Consider the following 27,470-nt stretch of genomic DNA (forward strand, 5'->3'; position numbering starts at 1 on the left):
TAGTAGGTAGATAAACGCGTTTTAACTCGGGCGTTATTAAAACAATTGTTACCGAATTTCTGGTGCGCTTCCTATACGGCTTAAACGAAAAACACAATTTCCACGCTCAGTAGGTAGGTGTAGGCACCCGAAAATACAATTTATGTTATTATAATAACAATAATTATTATTATTATTATTATCATCGCATCGTCACCATCATCATCATCGTCGTCCTCGTCATTGTTATTGTTTTTTGGCGCCTAAATGGTTCACCCACTACTACATTATTACGACGCATATTGTAGTAATCCCCCGACGGTGTAAAATATTATGTGTATGATTTAGAGGTGTATATGTGCCTATGCCCTGTATGTATATATATATATACAATATACATATATAGGTATATCGTATTATGTATAATATTTGTGTTGAGTTTTTCGCGGTACACGCGTCCAGGTTTGCCACAGCGTGTAATTCAGTTTTTGTCTGACCCTATATAGTTCGCGTCCCGGTGTCATGCAGAATGTTTCCTTTGTCGAGATAAACTATTGTCCGTATCATAATGTTATCAGCGTCATCATTACATTATCGTTGTCGACAGATCTCTCGTGAAACGAGGGTAAATTAGTAATTTATCACGAAACAGCACATCAACTCTCTTAACTACCCTCCTCTCCGGTGTTACGGCCGTTATGTTGGAGTATAATGCGAAACCTTTGGTTCAGACGACTTTGTCTAGCGTCATTCCATGTCTGTCATATTATTATTATGACATAACCGACGCACCGTATGATTGATTGAGACTCTCGTGGTATAGAACCAACCGTGACGAACATTATTGCCAAACGGTTAGCTTCTCAGTGATTATAGAAGACAAATAAATAAAATTAATTTATAAGCATACGTTATATTTATCATTTTTATAAATACGATATATATTATTTCTATCGGACACCCTCTTCGGTTAAACGTATACGATTATTTGTGAAATGTTCGGATTTAGCAACAGAGTAACCTGCAATAGGCAGCAAGTTCACAGTTTATAACATGATGTTCAAATCTACAAATTTATCGTTTTCACACCAAAAACATGATAGCAACAATACAGTATATTTTGGCAATAATAGCTGTATATATTAATAAATAACTTAATTGACTCGTTGAAAAATAACGGAACTCAAAAATCAATCAATAATTTATAGTTTTTTATCAAGTACAATTATTTTATTTTATTTTAACGACGATAGAAATTAGAACAAAATTCATCTTCGATTCGATTCGTAGCTAACACTATTTTAGTCGATGATTAACTATCTTGATAAAAGTTATATAAAAGTTTGTTACCACCATATTTCATTTTTTATTTTTGAGAACGTTCTTATAAATATTCTTGAAATGATTAGGCTTGTAACATTGGATATCAAATGGACATGAGTAAAATTTAAAAAAAATACCTCTAAAATAAAAGTTCAAGATAAGGATTTTCCTCCGAGGGGATTACCCCTATTGAAAAATCGACAATATAATGAAAACATCGCACGGTCGGAGGTCCGTGACTTCCCGTTGGGATTGAGATTTAAAAAACACATTTGCCTTCTACATTGGACGAAAAATCCGGGAGAGATTTTCAAAGAAAATGTAGCACTGATATGATATATTGAAAAAGAAATTACTTTACAAAGAAGTCAAATTTTAAAATTACTTAAATTATATTAATGTGATGCATCTTGCTGAATGTAGGTAGATGTTAAAAATACCATATTGTTATAAAAACTATAAATGTAGTAGACTGAAAATTTAAAGTATTATAATATACTATAAATTATATATTTAATTTCGAAACGTACTGTTATTTAACTATTATAACCATGGAAAATCTATACACCTTAAATGAATTTTAAAAATAATTTACTTATTTAGATCTTAAGTTTCAATATTAAATTTAGTACAAAAATGTACATTAATGTAAATAATATCAAGTGATATCTTCAAAACCAATATTTTATATAATGAGACATTTTTTAAATAAGATCACTTTATTTAATAACATCAAAAAAACGTAGGTACAATTAGAGTATCAGTGTTTAGTACTTAATAAAAATACCTTTTAGTTGAATGTCTAATAAAACAACTGGTAAGTTCTACAAAATTCAATCAAATTTAAGTCATGAGCTTTAGAATTCAATCGCAGTATACTTTCAATAAATAAAAAAAATGTGTAGTAAAAATATATTTCATTCAATCATACAAAGCAAATAATATTAATATAATAAGAAAATTAAATTAATTAAAAATTTGTTTGGTTTTACACAAATAAACAAAATTATTCAATCAGCTTTTTTTTTGTTTTCGAACATACGGGTTTGCCACTCCTCGATAATAAATAATTAACAATAACAACTGAAATTGGTTATAAGTCCAATAAGGTTGAAGACCGCTGTTTTTTTTGTATATATATTTTATTTTATATTCGATATAATATAATATCATTCGTATAATTAAATCACAATAGTTATAAATTTGGGAACTTTTGATATTAAAATAACGGTTAATAATAATATTATGTTAAATTATAATATTATTCATTAACAGAAAACCCTGAAACGATTACAATTTTAACCCAATAATGACAAGCCTACAGTCACATTAATTTTCAAATATTTATTTGATATTTTAGAAAATTTAAATGCGCAATTAATTTATAGAATTGTGATTCACAAATTCTACACGACTGTATATATATATATATGCATATTATACCGCATTTATACGTTATTTGTTTCGACATTTTAGTACTATATTTATTGCCTCGAGGCTGCGGCTTGTTCGATAAATCAGTTATCCGATTATCCGGAGTGTACTTTACTGTAGGGTTGTAATGAAATTTCCATTTCTCGTGAATTGTGATGTCCTTGGACACATGGATAGCTAAACATGGAATTAAAGGCCCCGGCCGGGATTGTTTATCAGATGTTATAAGACGGTCTTGATGACACAAATAATTACTTCATACAATAATTAAGATGGAAGATTGTGTATTTTAAGTCGTCATAATCCGTTACAACAATAATAACAGTGTCTCTATACAATACAACGTCGGACGAGTATAACATAGATTATCGCGCATACACATGGACATTCGACAACTATACGAACGGCTATCGATTATCTTCTTTTTTTTTTTTTTTATTATTACGAAACGAATATTCCGCACGACGTTAACGCAACGATATCGTGTTGACGTTTTTAAACGTTCTCGTTAGTCTCTATGTGCGTTAAGGGAACTGCACACAAATGTCAAAAAATAAAATGTCAGCAAATGTCAGCAGCTGCGAACCAACGCCGTACCGACAGAATCGATTTTCGATCGCCAGTACGTTTTTCGTCGCTCGATGTTTTCGAATTTATCGTGTGGCCGCAATCTATACCGCTGTTCGCTTTTAGCGCGGATATGAGTGAAGACGAGTGACGCTGTTTCCTCTCCGTCATTTTTGTTATTTATTTATTTTTCCTGTTCTTTGTATTCATTTACCGTTCAAACCACGGAATAATTGATATTCCCTCTTGTTTTATTTATTTTTATCGCGACAATGAGACGCATTAAGACATGATTGATAATACACAGGTCGACTGAATAACTGCAACCGAGTATAATTGGAACACAATTAACTCAACGGCTAATTAAAGTTTAACCAAACAGCACACAAACCGTTAACGCTTTAGTTGTCATAAATGCTAGTTTCTTTTTCATTTAACCACTGTCAAAGTATAACGTCACGACAATAAATATATTATTATTTTTATTCTTTTTTACGAATAAAACTGTATTGTATGTATAGCGGTATACATTACGGAGTAGTGCATTGATGTAACGCAACTATATAATTAACGAGTATAATTAGGAGTGTGAATCGGGATTTTCGAAAGCGAGAGGGTATAACAATAAAATATAACAACATAATAGCTACCTACAAACAGCTAAGCGAGCTCATACAACTTTTTAAAGGGAGTAAAGTTTTATTTATTTATTTTTTTTTTTTTTTTTGTAATTTGATGTTGAAACATGTAATACAATTATATGGTTACAGTCAAATACTGTTAATACGGTACCACGGCATATTAGATTAAGCTATACTATAAAAGCCAAATGTATAATAATTATAAATTCTTTAATTTTTATCATCAAAAAAATATGTGGCAATGGTATCTACAGTATTTCTTGTTCTTACAAACTAAACATCGAAAACTCCGATTTTAAAGCAATAAATAAAATTAATACGTTATTGAAATTATAATAAAGAGAACGCAGACAAGACAAATTATAGAGGTTATTATTTTTTTTTTTTATTCAGAATCTCATAAATCTATCTCAGTTTACAGTAAACTTTATGTTTTGTTCTTCTGCAAGGAAAACAAAATACAAATAATAATTATCAAAGTATAGTTGAATTTATATTGGGTGAATGATTGTCTGTGTTATTAACAATTTTAAAATATCAAAGTATATTAATTTGTTCATTTTAGAGAGCCAAAAGCATAAATGAATTGTTTATTATTTTTTATTTTTTTTTTAACTGAATTTGATTTTATCTTCAACATCTAAAGTGATTTCTGATAGCTTTTTTCACCCAACATATATTTTGGAGAATTGAAAATAAAAAAATGAGAATCTGGTAAAAACTAGATAATCATTAAGACAAATATTATTTTACCCTACGATAAATAATTTTGGATCTTTTTGACATTTTTTAAACATTAAGTTTTCAAATTTTGTATTTCTAAGTTTTTTTTTTATAAAATTGTTTGAAGTTGTGTCAAAATTAGTTATTTAAACAGAAAATAATGAGTTATCCTTAATGTATTCTAGTCACTCGACTGTTATTTTTAAAATAAATAAATAAGCTATAAATGATTTAAATTTCTCAAAATAGCTTTTATTATTATTTACTATATACAATATGATAAAATTTCAAAAATGAGTACTTTTAACACAAATCTATTCACACCATTCGACGGTTGCCGATATAAATTTAAATATGTCATGTACAGAATTTTTTACAACAATTAATACAACCTCCCAAATTGAGAAATTACTTATAATTATTATAAAATATATGGTTAATATACAATAAACTATCTCTAGAAATAAATGGTAATCTATCCATTTTCTTTGTTCAAAATCATTTTTTGTATAGGTACATTAGGTACAACGAGATTTTAGAAGCGAACTAACCGGAGTGATCAATATATTGATATTACTTTGATGTTAGAGTGTTTTTTTTTGTTGTTGTTGTATGAATACACAATACATTGTCCAAAAAATGCTTCAATTTTTCACTTAGAGGGTGACTTTGAATAGAAAATTGAATTTTGTTTATACATTAGAGAAGTATAAGTTTAAAATGTATAGTATTTTTCAAAATAACCGGGAAAAACAAATAACATATTAAGGGGAATGGGAAATTTTACTCAAATCCAATTTTGAACAAATTGATTTTTTTTTTTTTTAATTCAATTTGAAAACGATTAACCGTAGTTATTGAAATGTTTAACAAATATTTATACTATAATTTTGTATTCATTATAAAATTCTCAAAATATTTCGGGTCTCTGAGTTATTTATAGGCATTTGGAATTTGAAATTTTCATTAGTTTTATTTCTATAAATGTTGATAATAATTTTTTCGCTTAGTCAGGAAGCTTGAAAATTTAATATAAGATTCCATGGGTATATAAACTATTCCTATAGACACCTAAAAATATTAAAAAAAACTTAGATACAATTTATTTTTATGAGCATTTTAATTTTGAATTTTAACAAAAGTTATCAAAAACATAAAAATTAGGAAACTGTTTTACATTTAAAAATTTATTAAATGTGCAATTTTTATAGCAACAAATTGAATATTTAATACGAAGTTCCTTATACATTTTTCATTCTCAACCAAAAAATCTAAAACATATACAAGCATAATTTTCTGTTTATATTCCATGTTTAAAATATTTAGGTGAAATTACTTATTTAAATATTATTATGAACAACGATGTTCATTATTTTGTTGTTGTTCAAAAACAGTATTCGTGGTCTGCCTGGTAATCGATAGACTGTATACGTTTGGAATTGTTTTTCTTATGTGATGATGTAACATTGAATTCAAATTTAATACATCCATTAACATTTATACTGACCTATTCATCATCATCACCTACCATACAATAGGTTGGTACCTACTCAAGTATCCACCTCTTTTATTAATTCAATCAAATTTAAAAATATTATTTAGTGATCTACTTAATGACAAAATACATTAGAAGTGATTTTAACTATTTTTTAAAAATAAATATTTATTTAACAACATAAATTTAAACTACCTACTTTCAGTGCACAATCTAAATCGAAATAATACATTTTTAACATTAATATTATTAAAAATATATATATATATATATAATATAAAAATACGGTTTCTCCATAATGTCACGTTACTGCAGACAAATGGCCCAAATATAGAAAGACTGGGTGAGGTATAGTAATTCACTTAGCTTTTCTCAGTATAAGGTAGTTTTTACGGTACTTTTTAATTTGAACGTGATGATAAACTACTACATTCAAAAAATCGTTTATAAGCGTAGCTTAAGTTAATTTGTTTAAGTCATAGGTATTTCAAAATAATGTTTCTAAACAAACCATAACTAGTGATTTTTATTGTTTTCAAATTATGAATAACACGTTGTGGTTTTTATTGTAAATTTCTATCCAAATTTAAGAATTAAAAATTAAAAATCTGATTTTTTGTATATACTGCATAAATTAAATTTTTTTTCATTGTTTATTTCTTATCTAAAAACCAATAGAATTTTAAAACAATTTTCTATTATTAAGTCTAAAATAGTAAACTTTCATCATTCTACACAATCTAAGATATGAACATGACTTATAATAATAATACTAAAATATATTTGTTGTAAATTTTATTGGATTTAGCACAATTTTCTTGAAAACTACCAAGAAATACTAGAAATAATCTTTCTAAACTACCATCCGTGTCAAAGTAGAGCGATAATATATAAAATTTGTTACCCGAAAAAGTGATCACGTACAAACATAATAAAAAAAAAATCGTTGTAGTATCAATGGGTTGCTCGTTTCGAATTTGAAAATGCTAACAATTTTATTGTAATAAGGCATCTGCAGTAGACAATCTTTATCAATTACTAAAATTGATGTGTTTTAAAATGGAAAATTACTCTGAAATCGTTTAAATTCGAGGACTTATCAAATAATAAACAATTTTAAATCAAACCGATGACAGTATAGATTAAAATTAAAATTGAGTAGAAAAATGTATCGGCAATACGATTTGATTCAAACGAATCAGAAAATATTCATAACTACCATTATTAGACATTTTATTTAATAGAAACATAATAGTAATATCGGTATGTGATATGGTGGCTCAATAATAAAAAAAAATGGATTATATAAGAATATCACGATACGCCGGAGGGCTGCAATAACACGAAGAGTGTCATTAATACGTAGTAGTTTTTTTTTACCCGCTGCAATATGTTTAGTAAAATATAACGTCAAAATATAGCCTATAATGTATCACTATACCGTAATATGTTCGTAAGTGGATGGGATTATGTAATTATATTGAAAACTATATAGGTACGTCCAGAGAATCGCTTCGGATCGTTCGATTCCCCACGTTCGTCGTCCCTGATATCCACACGGAACCGATATAATATTATCAAATAATTAAAATATTATTGTTTATCTGCAAACGCGTAATTAATAGTATTTGATCGGTTTCCGATGGTCGTGACGACGTTATAATAATATACGAATAGGCTTTTCGAACGCGGCCGCACGAATCGTGTGTTTCGAACGACGTCCCATACGGCCGTCGATTCGGCGGCAGTCGCGGCGAGTATAAATCACATTTTGATATCGTTTTACGATATCCCGCGATGTGTTTCTGCTGCTGATGCCGTCGCCGCCGCCGCCGCCGCCGCGGAGGAGTGAAAATTCTAAATTCTCTCGGCTCCGGTGCGCCGGCGACGAGGTTCGGGTTTTATGTTTATTTATTTTTTCTGCTACCGATTTCAAAAAGTATTAGTCAGATCAGTCCGATACGGATCCCGACTTTTGTGCATGCGTCTCTCATCACCGCCACCCGCCCTTTGCCGCACACACAACCCCGGCGGTGCCAGTCGAGTGTGCCGTTCGGCCCGAATTATATCGCGCCCCGGGGTAATTGATTCGGTTTGATTGATCGCATGCGTGCCGTACATACATCAGACCAGGCCGGCCACCAGGCATTTATTACAGCATCGCCGGCAAAGTCGGTTTATATTCATTATTATTTCAACGAAATAATCAATGTCAAGCCAGTCGGCAGACTTCCATTACTCTCATTTAAAGAAACCAATCATCGTTCCAACAGCCCGGAATCCGCAGATATCGTTAATTGTATATATATATATATATATATCGCATTATAAATAACGTATATCGCCGCGTTTGCGGGAGAGCAGTTGTTCAGTCTATTAACGATAATTTGGCGGAGAAAAAGGCGACCGCGAAATATGAAATTTTCGAAAATATTATATAATGTTCGTATAGAAACATCATGCGGTATGTGGTCGTCACTGTCGCAAGACTGCAAGGCAACAGCAGCAGTAATTTATTCCGAAACGTCGAGACGACGGCAAACGTAGTGATACCACAAACACGAATAATCTATTTTAATAATAATCGTTATACATCGAAATAACATAAATCCGAAATATTGCTTTCCCGCGAATCCCGTAGGACACACCTACCGGACCGACACGTAATATCGTTACCTACGACACTCGAAGCCGGCGAACGTTCTGATATACGACGTAATTGAAATCGCAATAATACTGTGTTTAGACAAATGCCGTGCGGTTTATCCGACGCGAAGGCACATATTATTATTATTATTATTATTTATACATGCTATATTTATATAATGTCGTGTGTAATATATTCAAAACACAAATAAATTACTGCTGACGGAATATTCAATTCCGTTTAATGCAAATCGGACGCCGAAACCGAATAGTATAATGTTTACCCGGCCGTGTATTATAATGTTAGATATCGTGGCCTGTGGCTAGGCACAAACAATAATAATATAGGCTATTCACACGTCATTATAATATTATACTATATGGACGACATTTCATTCGCTCGTCATGCATTAACCTCGACGAGTCCAAAACACCTGTAGAGGCGTATAATAGTAGAGCCCACATAGTGATGATACACGTAGCGATAACAATAATAATTACTACGGTAAAACGCCCAACATTTCACTAGAAACTTTTAGAAAAATACGTGTAACAGTAATAATTTCTAGAGCATTCGATTTGGGGACACGACATATACGGCATCGACTTGCTTTATCCATTTGTCGTACGCGCTACCGAACGAATGTTATTCGGCTGTTTGAAAATAGTACAATATGTATATTGTGATCGAAACAGATGAAATACATTAGAAGATAACATTATTATTTTACTTTATCCACATTGCCACAACGTAGATTGTTGTTTTATGTATTAAAAAAAATATTAAAATAGCGTAACTATTTACTTCTAACTAGTATATAGGTACTTTGTGTAAAGTAAAAAGAAACACTATACTTATATTCGAATAATCAAAACGTAAAAATCCAAATATTTTATAAGATTTTTTTGAATTTCACATATTTTATAATTATATACACTACCTATATACTTTATTATACTAATTAATTAATATATACTATATAATACATTTTACATATTATTGGCCATAATTATATCTACCTTATACACGCAACATAATATAATACAATACTTAGTATATAAATCATTTAATTAATATTGTTTGAATACAATTATAGTATGTTCAAATAGTTCAAATATATCATTCTATCATTTATCAGAACTCTGGTAGATACACATTATTATAATACTTACTCGAAAAATATAGCTACACATTTTTCTATGGGTAAGATACTAATTTGGGTGCAGTCTCTTCGTGTGGGATTTTTTTGGGAGATTTAAAAAATTAATTCTACATAATAACCAACGGCCATAGGCGCAAATAGGGGGCGCTTAGGGGTTATTAGCACCCCCAATTTTAAAAGTAGCACCCTCAAATACTTTTTTTATGATATTAAAATCGGTAGCTATTCAATGCTATGCCCGGAAAATGTAAAGCTTAAGCACCCTCAGCTTTTTTTTTATTGAAATTGCGCCTATGCCATCAGCTATCGTTAATCAAAAAGATATGAATATTTTTTATCATATCATTATTCTATACAAAAATCAATATTTTTATTCATTCGATAAAATATTATTGATATGGTCATAAGACTAAGATAATATTGACTGGCATCAGCGGCTTCGGCGTACAGATATGTCGAAGAAAGTAGAGAAGATGGTTTGTCTCTTTCTTTCAATCATATATTTCTTCGTGTTCGTCGTATGATTGGAAATAATCTTATATAACTGTGTAGATGTGTGAATATGACGTTCAATTAGCCATTAATGTACCCATTTTTGTATTTTTTGTGTAATCATGTATAACCATAAAGTTAACTACTTATTTCTTTTTTCATTTTAATTTAAGCTATTATCGTTTGATAGCGTCGATAATCTTTTATATTACCAACTGAAGCTTCCCCTCAACGCTTGTTTCTTCTACATCATTTGTGATCCACTGAACAATTTTCTACACCAGTCCTGTTAATAGTTTATTGAATCATTGTTATGACATTTGTTTGATAAAATCTGATATTTTTTTTTAAATTTTATAAAAATAAACGATATTTAAGTGACTGGAAAAAAGAATAAAACGAAATGATATCACTTTTTGAAAATTAATCACAGAGAAACGTTTTTTTTTTATTATTATTATAAATTTGTTTTCCTAAAGTTCCTAAACACGACAATTGTTTTATAACGTTCGAATGTGATGATTTTACATATTATTAATATCAGATTTCGAATGTTTTTAAGTTATCGCTAGCATACTATATGCGTTAAAATAGTCGCCAGTTACCCTCGATTCGAAGGTGTGGGCGTTTATAATACGGGTGGTATCAAAACTTTACCTGTGACGTCAAAACTCTAAATACGTATCTGAATTGCGTAGCTCAATTAACTTTGATATTGATCACGCGGCGACGAAAATATTTACTATACGATTTCGTATACGGCATACCTATATATATACTATAGATATATAGTTATATGAAATACCGATGAATCCCATATACGAATCGGCTTTTTGAAACGCACAGCATAGTATTATAATACCTCTACCTATAATACGAGTTACGTTTGCATTTTATCGAAATTATTTTAATTCGTCTGCGCACATACGCATATCGTTGTTTTTTCACCAATCAATAATAAATAATAACTAATAAGTAATAATCAATCATAAACACAATTATTCTAATTGAATTTTTTTTTTTTTTTTTTGAATTCATTATTAATTTATATTTTAGCAAACGTATTTTTTGTTCATATATATGGCATGTATTATATTATGTATCATTCGATTTAGTTCAATCGGTTATTCGATTAAACATTTTAATGCATATACAAAACATTTAGCACAGTACAAATATTTGTTTCAATTAAAATCAGTAATTAATACTGTGTTTAATGCACGTCTACTATATAGGAAGTACTCTAATGTATTGTTGTACAGTATATTTGATTAAAAAAAATAATAATAATACGTCATAAAAACGAAACATTTATTGTAACATTCGATTTAATTGTCACCTATTATAACTATGTATTTATTATATATTATTATTCATACAAGTTTAATACAGCTTTGTGGCACAATTATTATAATATCTACCTATACGCTATATTATGTCAAAGTCATGAACTTATCACTAATAATTTTCTTTTTTCATGATTTGTCATATGTGTCAATAGTCTAAAACAAATATTGTTTCTAATATATTATTATGATAAAAATAAATAAATATCTGTGATACAATTTGATTTATTTTCTAATACGTATAATGTTCATAAATCGTATTGAACTTAAATAATTCAAACAATTTATTCAAAACTAACTTTCTATTATTTAAATAGTTGTAGTTCTGAAGTCATGATTTAAGTCATGTATTCTTAAAATTAAAAAAAAAATCAAAAAATATCTACTGAATATAGGTCAAATTTGATGAATAATATTACAATTCTGAAAAAAAAACATTCATTTAAGTTGTTCGCTGTGTGTTCATAGTTAATTGTTTAACGATTTCGTCCTAAAAGTACAAAAAAAAAAAAAAAACATTACAGTGAAATATTCGTTGTTGAATACAGTCTAACCTTCCAAAAAAACGGAATGTTCAAGGTACCTACATTTTTTCCAAACCACGCGTGCAATATGACGGGTCCATAAATATTGGGCTTCGCTCAATAACAACCACAGTCAAAACTCCAAGTATTAATCACTCCAGTTGTAGTTTTTAACGCAGTACTTTTCTCAATAAAACTCAACCAATAATACTAGTATATTTATGAACGTTTCACAAGTTAACTTAAGTCGATTTTTACTACGACTATAAAGATAACGTAAACAAAATGTGCTTCATTTTTAAAACTAAGCATGAAACTCATAATTTGTACTTAATTTCTATAAACTCGTACACATAAAACAAAGTAAAATACGTACTGTTAACTGGATTTATTTCAGAGAAGACATCCATTTCACATTAAATTAATCGTTAACCATACGAAATAAAAAAAAGTTGGTTATTTTTTGATTACTTGAACTATATTTTTTAATGTTATTAAATATAATAAAAATTAACAAATAATGCATTATAAATGTGAGTTAATTAGTTTTTATGTATAAATCTTAGTAAAATATTGTTTTAAAATTACATGCAATTATTTAAAAAGTTAAATTTTTTTGGCGAATTTGATTTACCTACCTTGTAAAGTATACAATGTTTAACATATGCATTAATTATAATTTTTTAAATATTTAAATAATATATCATTGTTTCTCGCGGAATATATTTTATTCAGTTAAATTACTTAGATATGTTTTCGTTTTATTAATTATGTCAATATAATAAATGATTTTTACATCGTTACACTACTAAATACTTTTGTTTCATGTTCATTATAGTTATACATTATATATTAAAATATATTGAATAATAAAAGAAATAAATTCGTTGTCTGATTAGTCACCATGACTATAGAAAGATATCTTGTGGTAGGCGTAATTTTAACGTTGAGTTTTTCTTCGCCAAGTTCGAAATGGAGAGCCTCTTTGATTTTATTTAGATTAATGTGAAAGTTTTTAACTTGATTATACATCTATTTTGATAGGTAGGGTGATTCCTTGTTAATAAGTAATTTTTATTTTACTCGAGCAAAGGATCAAGGGCTTTTTATTGTTAATCTCGAGTGTGTTTATTTTGGAGATTTAATTTTTTTAGGATATGCGTCAGTCCGTGCTAAATGCACGTAAGTTAGAATAATACAGTTGTATATAACAGTAAATAATATTTCATCTGCAAGGTTGGGCTATAATTTAAAACAAAGTATAGGATTTTAATCCTTTGATACCTTTGTTTAGTTAATAATAAATTAGTATTTTCCATGTTCAATTTTCAGTTATTTGCATCCTTATAGGTATTTCAACAAGTTATTGTTACTGTTTCATTGGATTTACTTCTTAAAATTTGTGCTAAGGTTATGTATTTTATATTTTTTGTCATATCACTTTTGGTAGAATTTAAGGGCAAATCGTTAAGACCAAGAGAGATAACTGATCAGGGGAGTATTGTATATCTTTTATTAAAAATTCCAATATTTTGTACTATAATATAATTGTTGTTTTTTTTTCAATAATTTCTAGTTGGCATTTCAGCATTTGTTTGATCTTTTTTGATATTCTAATATTGACGTTTCTGAACGGAAACATTTTTTAATGTAACTTTATCATACGATACGTAGGTATGTTCGGGTTATACTGTTTTACATAATTGCGTGATATCTGACGAAATAAATCGGATTATTAATATGTGGTATAGAGTCAATTTCTATGAAATGTCGTAGACGACGCCAAAGTAATAATACTAATACTATTATATATTTTTGTTTCACGTATGTCTTAAATCCGTTGTAAAAATATGAAATTAGCGTTATAATTATCGTTAGGTATACTATACATATAGTTGATAAAAATCGCCAATCAGCGTATCATCTATGTTTATACCTAAGAATTGGTTTTCTCATTCAAATATATGTTAAATTTAACAACCAATAAATAAGTAAAATTTCAATCATATATATACTTAATGATATATAATTAAAATGATCGAAAACAAAGTATTTCTCATACACAAATATTAATTTAACGTTAGGTTTTTAATTTGTATTTTATAAAATCAAAAATATCTAAGGCCATTTTTTATTTAAAAAACAACGACATACATATATTTGATTAAATAGTATTTAATAAATACATCAAAATCATAGTTTTCGTAAATAATATGAAATATTGAAAATTATTGCTACACTTATATGATACTTGTAAATAATATCATATGATTGAAATCGGCCGATTATACAAAAAATTAATGTACAATATTTGTATCAACTTTTAAACGCGTATACGGGTATATACAAAATAAATGTAACATTCACGTATATAGCTCGGGCCCCACACAATTAATTGTATTTATTTGAATAAGTATCATTTTAAATAGTTTTTGTAAACACCAAAATATTCGCACTCGTATAATATACACATTATATTTTTTCCTTTCAGGTTTTCGTTAAACATTAACAAATTTATAACAGTTTTAAATGTTCAGTGTGAGTATACCTATAGGAACACACAGCACTAAATAACGTGTTTCTCTACATTTTTATGTGAATTTTGGGTTTAAATAAGGGTGTATGTAATAACACTTAAAGTGTATTTCTCAAATAACTCTTGTAATTTTTTGTAACACCTCGTGAACGTTAAGCTACTACTATAGATATTTCTTACAGTATACACTCGCGTTGTGTACAATATTTAGAGGACGTGCATAGTGTGTATTCGCGTTCAAATCTAGGACACTTCTCGTAATATATTATTATATATATATAATATAATAATATATATAAGACAAATATTGTTCACTCGTTTTAGCGCACTTATTTTCCTTTGAAATAATTTCAATTATATTGAGCCACGTGTTCTTACACGACTTCCTACAATAGTTATTCTAATGTTATTATTTCAACTCCATAATATTATATCAATTATAGGTTTAAGGTATTATTAGGGTTAATATTTAATAAATGTCTTTTTTATGTTTTTAATTTGTATTCATACAACTAATAAATATTATCAAAACAGTTTACCTGAAAAATGATTCGATATTTCATATGAAACATGTTTATTAATAATAACAATTATTATTATTGTTGCTGTGTTCGCATTTTATTTTCATTAGCAAATGTCACAAATTGCAATCAGTTATCGCTTCGTTTTCATATTCTCAATATCGTTTTTCTTTATTTTAGTTTTATAGTTTATATTTTTGACATTTTTTCAAGGAAAAACGTTTATTATACTATTACTTACCTAAGGTTATTGACTCGGTTACAATAAATAAATAAATATCGGTAGATCACTTTGTGGCATTAAATTAGAATAATAATCATTGTATGTTACGATATTTCCACTATTACAATAGAATTATTGGATAAAAGCTCCAACTCTTTAATATAATATTGATCATTAATCAATATACTTATTTATATGCTTGTAAATATGAAATATTTTATGGTATTCTTACGATTCTGATAAAATAAATAATAATATTAAAAGAATAATTTTAGTTCAACAAAAATCGGTAGTGTTTAGATAATATTGTATTCATTTAATCGATGTCATAAACTCATAAGCAACTCATACATGTCAGCGTTACTAAAGTATGATGAAAAATAAGTACACGTTTTAGTAATCGTCAACTATTTATGTAATTTTAGATTTTGAGCTATTTGTTATACAAAGTTGTGGTATTCTTCATTTTCCAAATCATAATATAAAATACTTATGAAGTGTAGAAAATATACTAAAAGAGTTAAATCATATCATACTTATCGATTAAAAAGTGAATACAAACTGTATATCGTTTTTAAAAATATTCAGTAATGTTTGATACAAATGTGCTAACATTTAACTTAGCTTAATGTAGCTTTAGTTTTTTCAGTGTGATTTTTATTAAGAATTTATTTCAAAGAATTTTCTCATTTGCGACTCAAATCTGTATTCTACATTTTTCTAAACGATATTTAATTAATAATATAATACATGTTACGAGTGTTCGACATTTCAAAATAATTGTATAGTATTATTATTACACCAATTAATCTTTACTTAAAAGTTGAAATCATTTTTCAATTAGAATTATTTTTCATGGTTAAATAAAACCCTAAAATAAAATATGCTTTCACTGACTGAAGGAGCGAACTGATACGATTGACCAAATTATATCAGAATATGTAAATGCATAACATACCCGACCATGTTTACCATCAAAAGGAATAGTCTAAGCAATATAAAATCAACAAAACGAGAAGGTACTTAACATATTATGCAATTGGTAGAATTTTAATAATTAATTATGATAAATCTCTTGAATTGAATATGTATTGTTTATTTTGCATGTAGTATGTACCTACTAATTTTAAACGTTAATTTCGTTATACTATCATAATATAAACGAATAATATTTTGCATGTAGATGAATTGTGTGCAAACAACATTTTATAATAATTATTGTTTTATTAGAATAACATTGTACAGTATAAAAGTCAATTATTCGAGGCAAATAAACTAAAATAATTCAGTTTAGTGTTATTATACCCCTAACGATTTGACGGAACTATTAAAATTGAACAGTGAATATTATCAAAGATACGAAAAATATTCATATATACAAAGCTATACTCGAAGGTGCATTAAATATGAATAATATTAATAAAACAATTTTATATTGTTTACCGTTAATTATCGTTTCATGCAAATTTGAGGAAAACTATAATGTATTCTCTTTCACAAGACCTTTACCAATTGGTATCTTTCAGTAGCAACACCATTGAACTAAAATATTCAAATTGAATATATCAATCAAGTACATTTTAAATTACATATTTTTAAAACAATATACACTCATAATAATTATTACCTGTCTCATTAAATGGCACTTCATCCAATACAATCGCTGCCGTTAATTACATCGTTCAAATTCTGTACTAACATTAAAATGTTAATTTGGTGCTATGCGCTAAAGAAATTCCTATAATTGGTGTAGCATCGTCGTTGATGACGAGTACAATAATATGAATTAAATAATAGAATTTAGGTTACGGATTATGTGTTAAAAAATGTTAAAATGTAATATTGTCGTTCATAAAAAAATAATATGTGAATATCCAACGTCTTATGTTCAAAATATGCACCAGTAAACAATACAAATTTAAAACAGCCTGCCTACACTATTTATAAATTATAATAAAAAAACAAAATGTATTTCAGAAATTAAATACGTAGTTTTATTAAATAGCAATCACCTTATGATACATAATTTCTATTTAATTTGGTCAATGTGTTAATATAAATACACGTAATATGGCATGTACACTTTTTTTTTTTTAATATTATTTAAGATTATAAGAATTCATCTCAACAATTACAAATTAATTTAAAAACATTGTTCAATTTCGATTACGAAATTAAAATTATACGATATAGTCTCAAACTATACAATGGACATAAAGAGTGCATTATAGAATTATTGTATCATTGCATTATGTATCATTCTTATTACCACAGTGAAAACTTAAATAAGCATTTAATTATTCATAAGTCGTGGATTTTTGTAGAATATTACGTTATCATTACTGTATAGTTTTCTTTAAATAATAATTTATCAATATATATATTATATGCATGTTTGAATGAACAAAAAAAAAGTTTAAAAAATCAGAATTATGAAAATATTTCATCTCTCAGCGCATTATCCTTAGCTGAACTTAATATAATTTAACACAATAAAGTTATTTATTTAAGTTATTTATTCAACGATGTGATCATTTCGGGTAATGTGCTCAATTGAAAATAATTAAATATCCACTGTACACTGATTATTGTTTAATTATTTTACATTAACTTCTGTAATTCGTGAGATATTTTTATTACCATTGGTAAACTCCGTGGGAGATAATTAGAGTTTATGTGTAAAATTGACGATATAAACAATATCTGTAAAATAATCTATTGTTTATTTATATATATTGCTAATCGTTAATCAATATGTTTTATCGCTTAACCAATTGTTCGTTTGTTGTTGTTTTTTTTCAGAAACAAATAAATTAGTAACCGCACATTTATCATGTTGTTGGTATTATGTAATATAGTAAAATAATATTATTCGATTATAATAATATGTTTTAAAATTACCTAAGAAACCGATAACCTAGTCAAACAGGAAAATTGTTTTTACACGCACTCGATTAATAATTATTTAATACAATTTTTTTTAGACTAAAAGTAATAATATGAGCTATGGATTTTTATGGTTTTTCTTTTTATCTTCATTAGCTTAGAGGTGAAATAAAACTTCGAATAGTTGAAAATTCAAACGCTTTAGATTGAAAATATTAAACAAACAACCTACTTTAGTAACTTCTCTGTAAATAAAATACATATCTGATAATATCTGACTTAATATTACAAATAACACGTGTATTAATGTAATAGTATAATCGGAAGGGTTTTATGTTATTATTATTATCAATATTTAACTCTAGTTTTAACTTCTAATTTCCATGTAAAGTTTAAAATCGAAACTTACAATCTAGTCACTATTGATGTTTGAAGTTAGTATGATGTTTATATGATGTGTAATATTGAATATTTGAATGTCAATCATGTTCCTTTTATATTATTTTGATTATGTATGATATATTTTATACTCTAATATTTTGTATTTTATCGTTTGTGTTACGATTTTGCAAATTTATATCTATAAGTTCAAAGGAAAAGCATATATATTATACATTTAATCAATTTTAAACAGTTGATTTTAAAATATAATGATTATAATAATCTTTTTATGCGCACCACAAGGTTTTTAAAAAAATTAAAATAATGTGAAATTGTAAACCTATTTCATGAAATATTCAATAAAAAGTACTTAATAGATGTCCACGGAAAGCAATTATAATAACGCCTACCATATGTTGTTAACAATAAATAATTAATTATCTACTCATTCACTATTTTACTATTAGTACTAAACCTTTATATTTACAATCTGTTCTTCTTTTGTATTTTTTAAGAATCTAATACGATTCATATGGTTACTATAGATGCAATTTGAATGCGACATTTACTTTTAAAAAGCTTCCATATCATGTATTTCGTTTTAGTATTATATATAAATGAAAATAATAATAATAATAATAACTTCACGTGGAACAATATATATTTGCAGTACTTTTTTTTTTAACTCTGCAAACGTCCTCACATAAAATACTATTTTATTTGGATAGCATTAGAAAATATTGATGTATGCGTATTTGCTGTGCATCACTGCGAGAATAATATAGTATAAACGCGTAGATTTAATAATACTACATTGTTCACTTTATTTTAAACACAATTTGCTAAGAGCTTTGAACTATTAAATAAATACAGACATTTTAAATAATAAAAAGATTTCAAGTTGTATAAATTAGGTATTATGTTACAGGTGTACTACACTGAATAGCCACTGAAGTTAATCATCTAATATTTATCCTTATACCTACTGATGTCAGGGGTATTCAATTGTATTATAATGATATTATAATTCAGCATAATATGGAATATTAATAGTTTTATGATTTTATCCGTAATATGTGATAACTGATAAGTATATAAATATTTTTAGAACCAAATAAAAATATCTTTTTTTGTTGTCAGGAATCAACTGTATATTAGACGCATTATATGTATTTATAATATAATGTAAATCAAATTCGTTTAAAATTATTAATGGAAATAAATAGAGAAAAAAAATTATTTTGAAACTTTAAAAAACAACAATATTAAGAATATTGTGTATCAGTATTCAGCACATAATTTTTTAGTTCATAATGTTAGTTTGTAGGTATTAAAAAACATAATTGTTTTAAAATACTTATAACCTCCCCTTTCTCAAAACATAATTAGTATGACATTGGAATATACAGTATAGTTGATTTTAGCGAAATCCATTTGAGTAAGGTATTTAATTTTAATTAATTATTAACAAATAATAATTATTGTCAAAATACACTGAATTTATCACTAATTACTCATTTAAATATAATATAGACGACAAGCGTATAATATTATTTCAAAATAATTCAATTATTATTAGGTCAAATATAACATTTTGTAAATAGTGTAATACATTAACCATAGACTAATAAAAAAAAATACACTATTTTATTTATATTATCTTGAAATGTCATAACAAGTTAATCATAGTATTTGCACAAAAACTATACCAAAAAGTATTAATATGTTTTTTAAGCATCACAATATGAATTCGGGTCAAAGTGAAATATTTTCCGAAACTTAAAACAAAATTTTTTTAACTCAATATAAAATATACTATATTAAATCAAAATATATCATCTTAATATTATTAATAATACAAATCTAATTTTAAGAAATGTTGATAATTTACATTTCAAGAGTCTCCTAAAAAAGTGAATTCACAACTGCCATATCAAATATTCGTACCTAGTTAACAGTAATACAATCATTATATTAGTTTGAAATCTTAATTTTATTCAATAGCTAATCAATGGAGATACAACTATTATTAACGTTGAAATTGCTTTTTAGTAGTTTTCAAATAAAATAACTCTGTGTGAAGATGCAATTATACCTTAAAAGGGCAATAATAACATCAGATCCAACAATGACTTTTCAACTTTATAAATGATTGATAATAATTCCCTATCTATCATTAATTACATTTGTAATGACCATTAACAAAGCATACTATTATAATTTCAGAAAGTCAATTAAATGTGAGAGTAAGACACTTTACGTAGTTTTAGAAATAATTAAATATTGACCTCGAACCATGACGAATATTAAAATAATGATTCCTGTTAAATTTCAAATTGAAGCATTCACAAAGGACTTCAGATTCAGATGTATAATTAATGTAAATATTATATTGAACTAGTATTTGATCTCAGCGGGCTATATTTTCAACCCTCGTTTTATACCGCATCAACAGCTTAAAATCTATTTTTAACATATAAGTATTTACATTATTAAATAAACATAATATAATGGAATATTATAAAATATTTTCATGAATCAACTTCTAAAGAAATAACAAAATGAACGTACCTATAATAATTATTAATTTACTACAATACAGCTAAAATACTATATTTTTATATTATCTTTCAGTATTTTGAACAAAATATTGTCATATCCTTATTTCAGTGACAAGCATGTAAGCATCATCCATCATATTTATACGAGTTATACCTTTTGTGTGAACACGCCCGATAATAGGATCCCTAATGAATGGTATTCCAATGGTATATAGCTCAAGGGATTGTATATTATATTATATTATATATATATATATTTATATTAACTAAGGAATTGTCTTGTTGTGAATGCGATGTCCAGTTAATTTGTAAAATGTTCTGTGATTAAGAAACCACCCTCTTTATCCATAGCATTCAAGAACCACAGGCTACTGCACCCTCATTTTGGTCCCTAATCAAGCGTTAATTGTTGTGTTGGTCACTCGTTGAAGTCAATTACTATCGTTCCGAGTTATCTAAATCCACCCCACTCCTTGACACATGGCCCTACAAATGACCACATATACACTTTTGTTCGTTAAGGCCGGGTTTGTATCAAAATGTGGCACGAAATACATCAGAACACAATTTTCAATTCGGGATAGGGTGGTGGTGCACTGGTGCGTAGGTCTTAAGACGAGAGAAGTGCGTGCAATTACACTATGGCCATACAGCGTATCTCGTTGGAAGTAGATTTGAAGCGCAACAACAACCATAGACACGTTTCGATCATGTCAGACAGCACGTAGTCACACCCAAGGCTTTCAAATTGCATGGTGTAATTACAATATCCGGGATGCTGTTTATAAAAACATCGTTTTTATTTATAACAAGTTTTAGATGACTTATTGGCTATGAAAATGTCACATTATGTTACACTCAAACCCTTCTAATTCCAGCTTAACTATCAACACTAAAAGCCAGTCACCGAATAACGTATCATGCCTGGATATTCTCGAGATCCATGTCAACGAAAAACTAGAGATATTCTTTTGGTCAACGAAAATTATTAGAAATGTGTATTATGTCCATATACAAGCGGCAATAAAACAGTTTGCAATTATTTTCTCAGCAAATATTACACAGTTCATCCGTGACACTCGCCATGTGCACCACCAATTACTTTATTCTCCGTTCCATATAAACAAAGTTGACATAGTTTATCAGTTTTTTTTTTTGTATCGTTACAATTAGTTTTTCCGCTGTTTAACAAATCATACAATCTAAATTTCAACTAAGGAACATTGGTTCCCCAAGATTCAAAAATTAAATTAATTTTAATTACAATCGAAATTTATTAGTCATTTAAAACTGCGACTTTCATCGTCGGGTCAAAATTAGGTGTGGTTTATACTATACATATGAATGATATAAACTACCTATATAAGTAATAATCGAGTATCACCAATTAAAATATTAAACGGCCAAACATAATCCAATTGGAAACAAAAACTTAATCCGAAAATAATCACGTCGACGAGTGGCGCAATATACAATACTAAACGAACTGACGTAAAATATCCGAGACGAGATAAACGTGCGTACTTAGCAGTCTCAAATATTTTACCGAAAAACAAAACTACAAAAAGTAATAACAATTTTCACTTTATAAAAGAACATCGTTTCCTTTTCAAATAGATAACAACCACAATGAAATGAAAACATCTACAGACGAATCTACCGAAAAACCACAAATATTCCCTTACTCCTAATTTGTATAACCAAGATTAGAGATTTAAACTTATTTATTAATAACATAAAACTGATTATTGAATTAAATTTCGAAAATTTGTGCAAAAGTACAACAAAAAACCTTAAAAGAAATACTCACATGATAAATTTATGTAGAGCCATAAATCGTGATTACATTTTTAAAAGAAATAAAAATAGATTTCTACACTTATCAAATTTAATAAGAAAATCCTTAGTAGAGAGTTGAATTATGAGTTAATTTAAAACTTACACTCAACTACATAAAACATTAAAAAAATCTATGAAAAATTTAACTAGACAGGAAAATTTGATTTTCATCTTCAAATTTTATAAATGCACTACCTACATTCACAGAAGACCTACTTATTTTTAAATATCCAATAAAATAACAAAAATATTTTCTCACTTAAATGACTATATTATACCATGATTTACTCTATAGTTTTAATTTCGATGAATATCACAGTTTTTAATCTTGTACAACAAATTCGAATTCTCAACCAATTGTGTCAAATTTAAAATTACTCCACAGACAATAAATAATGTATGATTTTTAAAAATGAATGAAATCTAAAAAAATAACAAAACGTTATTCTAAAAAAAATGCCCCTAATATACTATAAATATCTTTATATTATTTTAGGTAACTTATTAGTAATGCCTATTTCTAAAATATATCCAAAAACTACCCGACATTCATATTATACATCTCATCTTATATCTAATATCTCAAACTTAATATTCCTGAAAATTCGCATGATTAACAACTGCATATCAGATTTAAAAATATAATAACTCGTCTCATATCACTTCTGATTACAAGTATTTAATAAACCTTTAATTAACATGGTCGACTAATAGTGATTTAGTTTATATCTAACATACGTAACTAAAACAAGTCTTAAGAAAATAATATAAAATTATTATAATATAAATCATTTGGTTAACAAAAATGAATATTTTTCATATATGTCACTATATAGGTGGCTTAAGAGAGGAATTCCTCTCTCATGTATCCGTAATAATTTTATTTTAAAATGTTGATAAAAAAAATTTACCTGTTGTGGTATGATAAGTAAAGATTGCAACTGTTTCATTTAATAAAAAATAAATGAAAATATTATTTCTTAACAAAATAAAGTTTATTTTACTTTTATATTTTTGTTATAGTTAAAATCACTATAAATATGTTATAATATGAATGACGCTGTAAAAAATTATATTGAATCAATTTTTGATAAAAAAAATAATCATACGTTTAAGTATAATAGTTACAACGTATATTTTTCAAATGAAATCATACGAATTCTTAAATGTTTTATATATTAGTTATATTTAATTCATTAAAAACGTTAAAATATCTATTAACAAGTTTAAAATTGAATAAATAGTTTCGTATGATTTAAACAATTACAATTTGGTATACTGAATATTACACCTGCTGATAATTAATTTTATAAACTTTCAATTGTTATATTATATTATTATTATTTGCGTCATTTTAATACTTTAAGAGTTTAATTCCTGTTATTTCTGTATTTGATTTGTGTACATACATACGTATCAGAAGAGCTTATTGGATATTTTTACCAACTAAAATTTCTTTGACATTGATTGTTTCAAATAAACCAAAATCAGATATCGCTCAAGATGTCTTATGTAGATATATATAATGTTAACCCAAACAATATGACACCGAGTAATAGTGACAGATGTCTGTTAGTCTGATATCGCATAATATGTACACTGTTCAAAACTGACTGATTGTAAAATGTTTAACAAAGTATTTAAATATTATAGAACTCAATCGTTTAACAAATGTAAAGGCCATAATATGCTTTGATTTTTTTTATATCTACCTACATATATTCAAACTATTATCGTGTGTACATAATGATTATTTAAACAGACAATGCTATAGTAATTTTGAAACTTTAACTTGAAATAATTTAGTTATAATCCAATTTTTAATATCCATTATTTACATCAGGTCTATAATATTTTATATGAAACAACTATATCAACTTTTAAAATTTAAATATAAATATCGCATTTTGAATTATTGTATCAACAACTTAATTTATTGAATATAAAATAACGAATTAATATATTTAGTGTCTTTTATCATTAACTACTAGTTTTTTTTTTACGAGCTGAGTCATACTCTATACAGCTTTTACTTGTCATAACTAAAATTCAAATAATTTTCTAACTTAGAATATAAATATAAAATACTTAATAAAAAATCTAAGGAAGTATTCATTGAAACTTTCTAAACAACTTTCTGTGGGTACCTATAAACAAATATGAATGGAATTTAAAAGAGGAATCATATTAGACAACCTATAAAAGCTAGTGGACATTCTCGTGATCGCATCGCTAGTCACACTTACTTTGGCCCAGTGTTGTATTATTATTTTTAACTCAAAAGCAACTATAAATCATTACGTTCGAGATACGTTTTTGAGCTCAGTTCAGTTTATTAAAGTGTTTATGCCGTATTTCAAATTTTAAGTGTTCATAAAACAAACCGTAGGAAACTATTTTCTGTACAGTTTAAATATATTTGGGGGGTGACCTTGTATTCGTATCTAAGTTTTCATACTTACCTAAATGTATTATCAGAATAAACCTGATAATAAATTAAATTAAATTATATTTATCATGTTTGAATTATTAACTATAATGTTAATCAAATCTACAGCTACTCGTGTACACGTGTTCGTTTTGTTATCATGGGTGTTCAATTAAACACAATTTGTTGTTGGCAGTTTGTGTTACTGACAGTTAATAAATAATTGGAAAATTTATTTTAATAACTATTGTAAATATTTCACAAAATAATAAAATTAACATTTTTAAATTGATTTTATAAATTAAAATGCATAACTCAACTGCACATCTCTGATGGCATTTTTTTTACACATTATTATATTTTTTATTACTAAATAACATTTTTACAACACTTAAAAAAAGATCTTCTGTGCGGTTCTATTTAATGTTTACAAATTAATAATCAAAAAAGAATATGGTTATATCATGTAAAATCAGTTTTCACTCAGAAATACAATTTTTCAAATATCACTATAAGTGTGTTATCTGAGTTGGATTTTAAATAAAAGATTTATGAAATGTATCCATACACTTTGGTACATTAGTTTTTTATGTATTTAATACATTTCTGACTATACTTAGAATTTGAAATAAATATGAATATCTAACATGACGTATTAAACCAAATGGACTCAGTATATAATATGTATAATCAAACAATATACGTTTTCGTTTTATTATTTAAAACCTCGTATAAAGAATTTAGAAAGATCATATTTTTTTAATCTGCTAAGTACGTAATAAGATATTATCCATCTATCGGATAGCCTGCATACTTACATTTTAAATATTTAAGTTTTGCTAACAAAATCCCTTTGTCATCTTCAATCTACGTACTTGTATGAAATACAGAATGTATTTATATATTATTTGCTACGTACTTAGATGTCCGATATTCAACATAATAAATAGGGATAAGTACTGCGATGTAGGCTTTAATATTAAAACACTTAATGGGAGGAATAGGTATCCATAATACTTGGGTCGGAAATTCGCAGGCCTTAAAATAACGAAAAACAATAACGAATAAATCACACCTCATTAATCGGGAAATGAGATACAATATTACTGTGTTGTACTACTACCTACTACGTAATTGATTTATTATTAATAACCGGGGATGTCAATATTGCAACAGCGATACTTGGTTGGCCTGCGTAATCAGCGACGGCGATAGAATAGCGTTTCTGGGAAACTGGCGCAACGGTTGTGGTTGACAAGCTATAGGGCGTAGGCAAAACGTCGTCCGGACGCCATGACCTAATGGGATCATCGCACGTACGCAAAGGCCCGAGGACGCGCGAACCGTGGGAACACCGCGACGCGTATCGCTTGACCAGCAGGGACGAGAGAAGTAGGACGGGGGAAATCGGCTATAGAGGAGAGCCTAGCTTGGATAGGACTTTGACAGACGTGATTTACCAGTGTCAGTAGAGCGAACACATTCACGCCGGTCTATATCAGAATTTAATTAATTGGTCTTGGAATAATATTTCAATCGAAAAACACTTAGAAAAATTAACGACGTTTTCATTATTTGACCACGACTTTTATCTCCGTCCGACGGTTGCTCATACTTGGGGCCAGCTACATATTGTTGAAATTTGCAAATTATTTTAATCAGAAAAAACAGGCTGTTTTAGAATCGGTTATGATAAAAAAAAAAAATCACATAATAATTTAACACTGAACTGAGTTGAAATATATTATAATATAAATGTATT

At 27.3% G+C, this 27,470-nt stretch overlaps 1 protein-coding gene across 1 annotated transcript in view; it reads left to right on the forward strand.

The window, feature by feature from the left end:
• LOC132926417 (sex peptide receptor) overlaps positions 1 to 27,470 on the forward strand; it is a 222,115-nt gene that overhangs the window by 18,098 nt on the left and 176,547 nt on the right. The gene's annotated exons all lie outside the window — the stretch shown is intronic.

This window comes from Rhopalosiphum padi, chromosome 3 (genome assembly GCF_020882245.1).
Source record: "Rhopalosiphum padi isolate XX-2018 chromosome 3, ASM2088224v1, whole genome shotgun sequence".
Taxonomy (NCBI): Eukaryota; Metazoa; Arthropoda; class Insecta; order Hemiptera; family Aphididae; genus Rhopalosiphum; species Rhopalosiphum padi.